A 12,328-nucleotide genomic window follows, 5' to 3' on the forward strand; every position below is an offset into this window, starting at 1 on the left:
GATTTAACAAACTCAACCCCCGCCAACGATTCGGTGTGAAGAAGCAGAACATTCAAGTTTCACAGACAGAAGCAGCACGCCAGCACACCCAACATTAAAACGGAGGGCACACTACGATTTGCATTGACACAAAAGTGATCTCGGCAGACGTCGTGCCCTGCATAACGCAAAAAGTGGCAAAGCGCGTTTGGGTTGAGAGGACGCAAGAAGGTTTTTGTTTTGTGCCTTGATGTCAAGCTGAGAAAGTATCTTTAAACACTTTGCTTAGTTTCTCGAGAGACAGCTCCCTCCCTTTCGTCTGAAGTCAGCTGAAAGGGGGTCTTGACACCTCTGGATAAAGATCTTCTGTGGAGCAGGTTTCAGACCTCTGCGTACAGCACCCTTGATGTCATTTTATTTTTACAGCAGCCGCATCCGGAAACTTGTGTCTTTTACTTTTTATTTGAACAACAAAACTACATACAATACAAACAAGAGCACATATAAACGTATCAAGAAAATCGTCAGGGGCACATGCTATAATACAATTACACTTTATGAAAAACGATTACACAAGGTAAATAAAGATAAGGTCCGCACAGCTTGTTCTTACATTTCGAAAGAGTCCGTAAATACCCCTTTACGTCTATTTTGAACTGTTCAAATGTAGGACTCTTCCCAGACCATTTCACTTTATACCACATTCCTAAACGAGGATGCATCTCCTGTTTTAGAACTATTTTGGGCTGTATGGCTTATACAACACACCCACAGTATTCTGATGGTGGACTGCGGATCAGTGCTATAGTTCAGTCGAATTCGAAGGATCCAGCAATCGTACTGGATTTGACTGGGATTCTGAAATGTCTCTTGCAAAAGTATTCGGATTTGCTTGAACCTTTGATAAAAAAGTGATCTGATCTGAAACTACCCAGCTTACAATCTCTGAGGTAGTTGTCACTAAAGTCGGACGTGATGTGGCACACATGTGCCGTGTGCCTTTACTTTTGTAAAAAAATGGTATCGGGAAAAGTTTCTTAATATTTCTTTTGATTAGCATGCAAGAAAATGTGATCATTACCTATGGAAATTCCCGCCAGCATGGAGCTTGAATTCACAATCTTGAGATTCAGTGTTCAAGAGTCACAGGGACTTGAAGCAGGGACCATTACAGGGACTTGTGCCCTTTCTCTTCTGCTCTACGGGAGTATGCTATACAATTATATTAGTCTGTGAAGTAAACTATTTTTTTGGTTTAATGAATTTTATTCCTTGGTTTGTCGCTCTCCATTTCCAGCTGTTACGAATCGCCTTTATTATTGGAGATGTTATATCTGTAAGAAAAGCCCCGGACAGGAGTCTCTTCCAGCGGAGACATGTCTGCTCCGTCAGAAAGAGCGCTGTGACGTCACGGACACCAGCCAGAGCACCGGTTTCAGAGAGAGAGACCGCGGGAGGCGCACGGAGCGCACGGAGTAGAGTTATTAATCACTTATCTATCGACAACCAATTAATTCAACTGAAGAACCATAGAATAATCGATTAACTTCACGGATTGGTGAGTACTAATTTTTTTCCCGTTTTGACCCTGTTTTTAATATCTAGAAAACAGTCAATACAGCCTGTATCGATCAATTACCATAGTGCCTTTAGTGTTAATAATGTTCAATCTGAAATTAAAGAATTATTATTCAAATGATTGTTTAGGAATTGTATGCTAGAGCTTAAAAATGATGTTCCAAGTTGATAAATTTGTGTAAGTAACAGTTTAAATGCATTTTTCCACTGTTTACAAATCATCAGTATGGTAACCACAGCAACAGGCACCACGTCACTGTCCACGGCTAGGTGTCTCGCCTTCGTCACAAAGAGTGGTGTGACGTCACGGACAGCAACTAATACTAATATTAGTGTCTTCATGTTAATATTAGTGTGAGTACAATCGGTAGTTTTAATATTAATGATAGTTTTCATGTGAGTATTAATGATGATAGTGCTATTGATTGTTTAAATGCTAGTATTCTTGTTAATATTAGTGATAATTACAGAGATAAGGTTAGATTATTTACACTAGTAGTCATGTAAGTTTTTAGTGATAGCATTACTGTTATTATTAGTATTATTAGTGTAGTAGTATTTTGTGTCAGTGTTAGAGAGGATGATAGTGTAAGTCTTGGTGATAGTGTTACTGTTGCAATATTAGTGGTATTTTTATTAGTGTTATTTATAGTGTATTTGTGGTTATGAGTGTATGTATCTGTTTGTGTGTGGTGTTTGTGAGGAGTGTGTGGTGTCTGTCAGTGTGTAAGCGTGTGTTTGTGAGTTTGTGGATGTGTGTCTATAAGTATTCGTAGTGTCTATGTGTGTGTCTGTGAGTGTGTGTAGTGTCTGTGTGTGAGTATTTGGATGTGTGTCTTTCAGTGTGTGCTAATGTGTGTGAGTGTGTGGGCATATATCTGTCAGTGTGTGTGAGTATGTATATAGGTAGGCTTGGGCTCCACTGCTGTGTCTGACAAAGGTGACCCATCAACAGGTGTTGAGGTCCAGAGTCACTTGTGAATGGAACCATTTTCCAGACCCACGTCCAGAGATCTGTGAGTGCCCTGTTTTTTATCACTATTACTAGTAATGAGAGCAGTAGTAGTAGCAGGAGTATTAGTATCAGAATTAGTATTAGAATCGGAAGTCATGGTCATAGTAGTAGTTATAGCAGCAGAAGCAGTAGTAACAACAGTGGCAGTTGGATTATTCAAGCAGTTACTTCAGAAACTAAAGTATTACACATTTATACTCTACTTTTCTATGCATGTTTTGTAAAGTGCCTTGATGCTCTGGATCAATTAAATTAAATTAAATTCAACTTATTTGTATATAGCGCCTTTCACAACAAGGTTGCCCCAAGGCACTTAACAAAGGAAGTAACCATACATTGGATATAAAATTCTACACACCCTTATTGAAACTGCAGGGTTTTGTGATGTAAAGCAGGAAATCAAGATAAATCATGTCAGACATCTTTCTATCTTTAATGTGACCTTGCAACCAACATAATTCAAGAGAAAAACAAACAGATGATTATTAGGAAAAATAATTGAAACTAATAAACCTACAACACCCTGGTTGCATAAGTGTGAACCCCCCCCAACTAATACTTTGTGGAAGATCCTTTTGCATTTATTACAGCAGTACGTGTTTGTGAATTAGTCTCCAAAACATTGCACACCTGGACTTTGCAATTTGCTCTGTAGACAAGCAAATTAGTTCAAGGAAGAACTCAGTTTAGTGAACTACTGGTGAATTCAGTACACCTTCCATCTGTGTGTATCAGGATGGCTGAGTGGTCTAAGATGTCAGATGTAAGAATTGTTGCATTTCATTGTGGTTGGGTGTTCTGCACTCTCAATGGAAGTGTAGGATCAAATCCCACTTCTGACAGCTGCTTTTTATGTGAGTGTTTTGCACATTTCAAGCTACAACAAGTAAACATTTGAGGACATAAGTCAATATCACCTGGAATGATCAATAATGACCAACATCGGCAACTTCCAAGAAACTCATTTTCACTCATTGAATTTGGTCTTCATACTCACCTTGCATTCTCAGCTATCATACTTCAAAATAACAGTGCAGAATTGGTAGAAAACTTCACAAACATTATTAGGTTAGGCCTGTATAATTGTATTTTAATATCTTGGTATATTTACCTTCATTTTAATATACATGTAACCATAAATGCTGTTCAGTATATTGTAATTTTGTTGTACCTTTTAAAACATTTTACCCGAGGAGGCAAGGGGACTGTTATATCTTGTGATACATGCAAGACATCTGTAAAAGGTCAAATTTTAATAAAATTGGTGATTAAAAGAAAACCACAATTTGTATGATATTATCCCTCAATATTGACAATCAATTGAAGGATTTGAAGAAACTATCAAATAAACAACAGCTATAGCAGATGATTTGGGTTTTGAACCGATGATTACACCTCAATAATCCATTCATCCTTGAAAAAAGAAGAGACAGGCATGTTTTGAGTCTCATAATGATTCTCTTCTGGATCCACAAAAAATGTGTTTTGGATGTACATATAACTTCCATCAAAGAGAGATCTCATCAGTTGCATGCAATTGAAACTTTGACTTTTTGGATGGTATTGAAAATATTTAAAAAAAAATAAAATAAACAATTTTTTAACAAAGATCTCATGAAGTATTGCCAGGATCTATACTTAGCGCTCGGTAGTGATAACACTGCTGATATTGATGGAGTAGAAATGTACAATTCATTGACAGCTTTTCTGACCCAAGAAGTCCTAGAATGCCGCCTATAAAAGAGTTAGGATTCATACCAAGAAATACTTTTTGTTTTCCACCCAGAAGGCTGCTATTGCATTACACATCTTGTGAACATTACCAGTTTTGGTAGCTTCTGGCCGTGATTTTTCAAAACTGAAACTAATAACAAAATTATTTAAGATGCACCATGTCCAAAAATTGTAAATCGGGACTAGTATTACTACAGAAGAAAAGATTTAACCAAAATATTAATAAGACTATGTAAGTATAAAAAGTAGAACTATTCAATTCATATAACTTATTTTTTATTCTTATTAGAAATGGGCTCACACATCGGAAGACACTAATTTTCCTACGGGATTAATAAAGTATCTATCTATCTTAAGTTTATCTTCGTTAGAGTATGTGAATAATAGTTTAACCCAAAATGTTTGTAATTGTGATTTTGTTAAAATTCAATAAATAACCTATCAACAGTAAGAAATCATTAAGAAAGTAGAACATTATTTTATATTTTATAAGAGAGTTTACAGGTCATGTCCTTCGCTTTGTCTTTTAACTTAAGTGTTCAGGATCAAAGCCCGTGTGTGGACGGTTGTGTTTCTTGAATCTCATGTAATCATCAAAAGTTGTTGTTTAGTCCTTCAGTTTTTCTCGAGTTGTAGCTTGGATATTTTATACGATTAATGCTTTTCATGCTCTTTTGCATTTTCCTTCATGGAAAAAGTTCAAAGTCTCCTTATGGCTGTGATCAACATCTACACGAGAGCACTTGTTACAGTACAGGACATGCAGTGAGGAGCTTGTGCAGCTTTCTGCTGACTGCTGAGTCCAGAGGGAGGACTAGCTCGGTGAATGATGTCTCAAGAAATCCCGGGTGAGATTCAACAGATGGCTTCTTCAACACCCGCGACACGTTTGAAGGATTTCCTGAATATGATGTTAAATTAACTCAAATCACTTGGCACTTAACATGCTTTGGAGGTACATTTAAAACAGCAGAGCAACACTGTAGCACTTTGAATGTGCCTGAGTTTAATTGTGTGAACGTGGCTTTCTATGAACACAAGCAAACAGTTCTCACTCAACAGATGAGTGCAATATGAGCACAGTAATATAAATCACTTGGAGATGCCAGGGATTGAACCCAGGACCTCCTACGTGCAAAGCTTGCAACCTGCCACTGAACTACATCCCCACAGAGGTGTTTATGGAACTGACTTAAAGACGTGCTGATGATCTTTGAACACAATCCGCCACTCACGAAGAATTCATGCAGTTTCCCGCTTTCGCGTTTCCTCTACTACAGAGCAAATTCATGGGAATGAAGAAATAAGGAAGGAAAAATAATCGCATCGAAGCTTCCAGAGACTGGGCACAAATGAACCAGTTATTTTTATATCCAGTCATACGGGCGACGGTGGTTGATTCCTCGACGGGGGAGAGCTTTTTTTACCTCCTTGCTCGACTGTCTTTCAATTTTGTTTTCTTTGAAAGCTTTTTGCATCTTTTAAGTGTTCTTGATTAAACTATGCATATAAAAACAGCAGTACTGATGTTTTTCATGGACCGATGCACACTTGTTCTGTACAATTCCAGTGATAAAACCCTGTCCATAAATATTGTAGAAGAACGTAAAAGGGAGAAACAACACTCCAACCACAGGAATGGTAACAGGAAAGATCATGTTCTTATTTAATATGTCCTTTTCAGATGCCTTGTCAATGCACACAGGCGTTAGAGCTGAATAATTTTTTAGTGGTGTTTGTAAACAAAGATGGAACATGTTAGACCGATACCAGGAAGAAAGGAGCAGACTCTTAAACTTTAAGAGACAGAAACAACACCTAATCACAGCTAACACTAATTAAAATGACATCACAACAAAAGAGTGGAGCCTTGAGTGAATCAAATTAGTTTTCATTGGTCGTCTTTGTCTTCATAACTTTGTAGGTGAGAGAGAGGATTGTGAAAATGTGCAGGGGCTTCTTAGAAGGTACAGGCGATTTCCAAATTATTGAGCCGGATTTGAATCCCTGTCAGTGCATCCCCAAATCTTTTCAAGATAATCTGTGGTCTGGTAACACATCTTTTGAAACTACCATGTGAGGTACGAAGCGTGTTCTTAAACACCAAAACACTCAATAAGGAAGAAGCAGACCTCTGTACACAAGATGGCAGTGCGATATTAGAATTTCTGTGTTCTTGACGGATTCAGACTCCTTCTCAGAGGGTCTTGCTCGCCAAATAACTTTGCAGCTGAGGAAGAGCACCACGGAAAATACCCACTCGACAAGCGAGCGTGCTGGTTGCTCTTGCTCTTTATGCAAGGAGCTGTTTTTTTTCCTCGCAAAAGTCATTATTAACCAGAAACAGCAGCACAACTGGTCACATTTGTGATTATGTCTCCTCTCTGCTTCATCAAGGTCAATAAAAGACTCTGAAAGTAGTAAGGCAAAACTGAATTCAAAATCATATTAGGAATTCTTAGCGATATCTGCATACAGGCAATCCAATAAGAACGTTGAAATCTTTGAATATCATCTCTCTATATATTGTGCTGTTTTTTACTCGGAGTAAAACTATTGAATTGAAGGAATGTTTACCGCAGGGTTAAAATGTATCGTTATTTGGAGAAATCAATGAACACTTGATTTTATATGCTTCAAAAGACAGCCATACAAACAGGAAAAACGACAGTGCTGATTATTTTCCCGAGACGGAGCACTGACGACCTATCCGAGCCCGATGATTAAGACCACCCAGTGGATACTCTAGCAGAACGTCAAAGAACGGTCAGGTTTGTAACCAAGGCAACCACAGGAACAACATCAAAACGCGCAATCAATTCCCCAGTTAAGTCTTTCGTGTAAGGTGTGCTTTGTGAAAGCATGAAGTGAATCCCCTGATCATTTTTGAACATGGACAACGTATTATTGAATGGGCGCTATGCACAAAGATTTAATAAGCTTTACCCCTGCCGATGATTCGGCATGCAGAAGTAAAAGTTTCACAGACAAAAGCAGCTCGCCACCACAGCCAGTACTTGCCGGAACACTACCATGCGCACTGGCTCATAAGTAATTTCAGCAGGCGTTGTTCCCTACGTAAAGCTGAAAGTGCCAAAAAGCATTTCTGTTGAGAAAACAAAACATTTTTTCTGCCTTGATAGTTGACAGCCTGTCTTTTAGAAAGTCTATCTCTAAACTCCTTGCACGGCCTCTCGAGAGACTAACAAAAAGCACTTTTACTGATCATATTACAAATTAGAGGAAACAACTTCTTAAAACAGGGACATACGGGAGTACTGGGATTTGAACCTAAGACCCCGGAAAGAGTGGTCCAGCTCTTTACAACACTTGGCCACATTCACCATGTCACTCTTCTTCACATTTCTGCCTTGGACAATGCCGGGGGGGCTTCAGCTCTTGTTGCCAGTTCTAGTGGTATCATGACGCGTGGAAGTGACCGCACCTACAGATGCAGCCATTCAAAATGGGTGAGGTATTTCGCGGCATACCCCGGTGGGCGTGTCACGGGATCACGCGGTATCACGCATTTCACGTGTGTCACGTGACTAACTATCCGGCGTCGCCTTGTAAAACCGCCAGGGGGAGCTTAACCTCTCGTACAGCATTTGAGCCTTTAATTTTGAACTGTGTATTACAGCATGTTAATCATCAGTCATTAAAATGTTGGTATATTTTATGAAAGCAAGATTGCTCAGTTGGACAAAAGTACACAACCTACCTTTATCAGAAATATTTATGCATCAAAGCCTTTACTGAAGATATTACTAATAGTATTAATAATGGATGACTTTGGACAAGCTGTATACTCAAAGTATAATTTCTTTAGCACATTTGTACAAGCACTTGGAATCTGTCCAAGCCATAGTTTGTCAGGAATTTTGTTTTACTTCAACGGGCATAAAAACTTCCTTGCTTTTAACAGGGCGTTTCATAATTTCTAGCTACGAAAATGATTTAAAATGCGACACCTATCATTCAACTAGAGCTTAAAATATCACAAGGAAAAATACACACCGGTATTCCATTTCTCCCTAAACATTGTAAGCTTCGAGGTCTTTAACTAACGTGATACCGGAGTCAACAAGCATACTTTTAGAATTTGATTAAAAGGGAATATAATATGGAATCGCGTATCTAAAGAATTTAATAACGGTATGATTATATCCGTGTACTGCGGCAGGGCTGTGTAGGGCTGTTTCGCCTACCTGATCATGCGAGCTGTCTTGTAGCCTACTGGTCTAGGTGCGTGACTACCAACTAGCAGGTTGGGTGTTTGAATCCAGCTGGTGCTGGACTTTTCATTTTTATTTATTTATTTTTTAATCGCGTAACATAAACATATTACCGTATGCAAACTGTACTGTATACAGTATGTATATGTATATTTAATGTCTTAACTGTGCCCGTTTAATTGAATTTAAAAAAATTATTTAACACGAACATTAAGCTGTTTACATCTTCCGCCTGAGAACAGTCACCCGTTGCTACCCAACGCAGAAATGTGATTGACTGACACTATCTGACATCCCTCTGATTGGAGAAAAAAGACATGCTGGTTTGCTATACATACTGTACCAGGAAGAGGATTTCTTTCTATTCAAAACGTGTATTTTAAAAGTTTAAGAAGTAAAAACCTTACAGTGTACACAGATTTCTAAACTGATCAGGATCGTTATCTTTGTCTTATGCATAATAATGTTCACCGCTCTGTCCAGCAAATTAATAATAAACTTTATTTTATATAGCGTTTTAAACGAATAAGTAATTAGATTGCTCATAAACCTAATCACTTGCTTTTTCTTTTTATTTAGGCTCAGATTTCAACTATAGATCGTATTATTAATAACCATAATAACAACCAACCAACAAAAACAACCATATAAACATAATGGTGGTGCTGGACCTTCCAGTTTTATTTATTTATTTTTTAATCGCGTAACATAAACATATTACCGTATGCAAACTGTACTGTATACAATATGTATATGTATATTTAATGTCTTAACTGTGCCCGTTTAAGTACTGAATATTCATATCTAATTTTACCACTGAAGGGAAATCTTAACATAAACATACAGTATATGGCTGGTCTCGGTACTTTAAAGAAAAAAATACACACCGGTATTCCATTTCTCCCTAAACATTGTAAGCTTCGAAGTCTTTAACTAACGTGATACCGGAGTCAACAAGCATACTTTTAGAATTTGATTAAAAGGGAATATAATATGGAATCGCGTATCTCAAGAAATTAATAACGATATAATTATATTCATGTTGCAAAAGAACTGCAACGGACATAAAAACTCCCTTGCATGGTTTCATTACGACCAGAATCGGTCTTGAGATATTTTTAACTTGATTTACAGTATTTGAGAGGTATGTCTTAACACCGATACTACAGTGCTTAAGTACTGCTCACGTATATGTTTCTAGGTTTATATTATGCATTTCATACGGTCAAATTACTTTTGAGCAACTAATAAGAAGCGCGAAACGGTATGCGTTTTACTTTCGTTTTGTGCTGGGACCCGTGGATTGATTAGAGATATCAAGTACATACAAGTCATTTTTTAAATGTTGTAGTTCGTCTTGAAAAAATGTTACGAGTACATCATCTATCAACAATTACACAGGTTCTGTTTCCATATTGCGGATTTTGGTTACGTAATATTATTTTCTAGATTTCACGTTGTGAATATGATGGGATGTCTGATGGGATGTTTCTAAAAATCCATCCTCTGTAAAACGTCTTCTCTAGTTGTCCTGCATATGTATTCGCTAATGAAGCTGTGTGTTCTGAGCCTGGATCTCTACATTTCTGTATGAACCAGCTTAGAGGGCTAAAGACAGCTTGTGTTTAAATTGAGTGTAAGGCAATTTATGCTTCTAAAGTCATGGTCAGCATTTATCTTTGTACTGTGCTGTAAACTTGTTCTGTGCCAAGTCACATTATTTTATAGCGTTTTTATAGCGTTATCAAATACGGTGTTACTGTAGTTTACTGAGTCCCATGTCACATGGTCTGTGATTGAAACCTGTAAAACCGGTTTAATTCGTCACAGCCAGCACTCTTCAGGTGTGAGGGTCTTCTGCTCAGAATGAAACGCTAAAATGTTTGTGTATATTCTAATGGTAGTGGGGGCAGGGTGTGTGGGAACAGGTTTGTTCTTCACACCTGAAACATTTTCTCTGAAAGGATTTTCTTCGCAGTTTAACCGATCTTGGTACAGCATGTTACAGTTTACTAATATTAACCATATTAATTTTAAGTGCTTAATGTAAAATCTTGTAAAAATATATTTTCATTGTTCAAATATACATTAATATACATTAAGTCTGACTATCATATAATAAGTTAAATACAAAACTAAAGAAAAAATAGGGTTAAATATAATTCAAAATATTTTGCTAACAATGTTAACTGTTTATGAATAATAAAATGTATTAACTAAGGAGTAGGATGGCACAGTTGTTAGTATGTTTGTTTTGTTTCTTTTTCATAAATGCAACAGTAGTACCTGATGTCTCAGTGGCTTTCAAAATTAAATTATGCATGCAAACCTGTGAACTAGAAAGATAACTAAGATATCCATCCATTATATTCCATAATATCCATGAAATATATGGCGCTGAAATACAGTATGTGTGACGCATAAAAGACACCAAGGGATTGGGTGAGCTCCCATCACAAAAAAAAACCGCGAACCTGCACTACAGCGACCATAGTACAGTATGGAGACCAAGGCGTTTTACGGGAAGAGACGGGGTGCTTCTGCCGCCCCAGCTTCCAAAGAGCGAAGGGTAAGCAAATACAGCAGACTTCATCTGAAATACGCGATTACAGCGCATATTACAAGGTATTATTGCCGTTTTGAATTTTAAATTCAATGATAATTATTTCTTCGTAGCCTGTTCTTCAAGAAAACACCGCACGGGCGAAACGATCTACCACCAGGACAGTAAAAAAGAAAGCGGTAAGACGGAAAAAAAAGAAAAGTTTATTTTGACTTCTGTTCCACGACTGATGAATACTACTGTGTGACTTTATTTCTTACATGAATTATGTTATTTTGCCACAGGCCGTGGGTCTCTGCTCTCGGCCACTGGCCAGGGTGCCAACCTGTAGAAGCAGCACCTGTATGGAGACATTTCGGCAGCAGCGGGAGCATTACGATGCATTACTGGGGAGGATTGGGAGGCTAGAGTTCCAGCAGTCAAACAGTTGAGCAGCCGTCTCCCGAAAAGTGCCTCTCCCCGCTGCGCAGGCTGCAATGCCTGGCGGAAGCTCTGCCCCCCGCAGAGCGCACACCGCCTCAGGACACTCCATCCCGGCCTCTCAGTTCACCACCGCGCAGGAATCTGTTGATGCTGTCCCCGCCGGCTATCTCCCCCCAGGAAGCACAGCGGAATTCACAGATGCCAGTGGGACGAATAATTCTCCCAGATGTCCAACTGCTACCCATCACCCAGGAGATGGAGGGGGGGTTGTACTTGCAGTGCATCGGCATAGACGGGAAAGCAAGAGCCGACCGCTACGCCGCCCTCGTGTTTCGAAATCTTGTGACTTTTGAAATTTACTGGGGGTGGACCACGTCTGTAAATTTCGATGGGTCCAGAGGCAAAAGTGCCTTGCCTTGCAATCTCCGGGAAACCATTAGTACGATGGTGAATCGGAGATTCTCAACCCTTGCTGCGTACGACTGGAAAAGAATTCGTGATCGGATCAACGAAATGCTTCGTAGGAGGAGGCGGTCTTTTCCTCTTGTCTAACAGTCTGTCCACAAACAAAACATTCCTGTTAGACAAGAGGAATTGAAAAAAAAACAATTTTGTCAATGAAAACCGGTGTGTGTGTGTCTCCCTGCTGGATGTCCCTCTCACAAACTGCTGAATGAATAAAATAATTTTATTGAAAACGAGTTTGCGATTGTCTGGTCTTTAAATTCTTGAGATACGTGATTCCATATTATATTCCCTTTTAATCAAATTCTAAAAGTATGCTTGTTGACTCCGGTATCG

The sequence above is a fragment of the Lepisosteus platostomus genome, chromosome 5 (assembly GCF_059453375.1).
Source record: "Lepisosteus platostomus isolate fLepPlt1 chromosome 5, fLepPlt1.hap1, whole genome shotgun sequence".
NCBI lineage: Eukaryota > Metazoa > Chordata > Actinopteri > Semionotiformes > Lepisosteidae > Lepisosteus > Lepisosteus platostomus.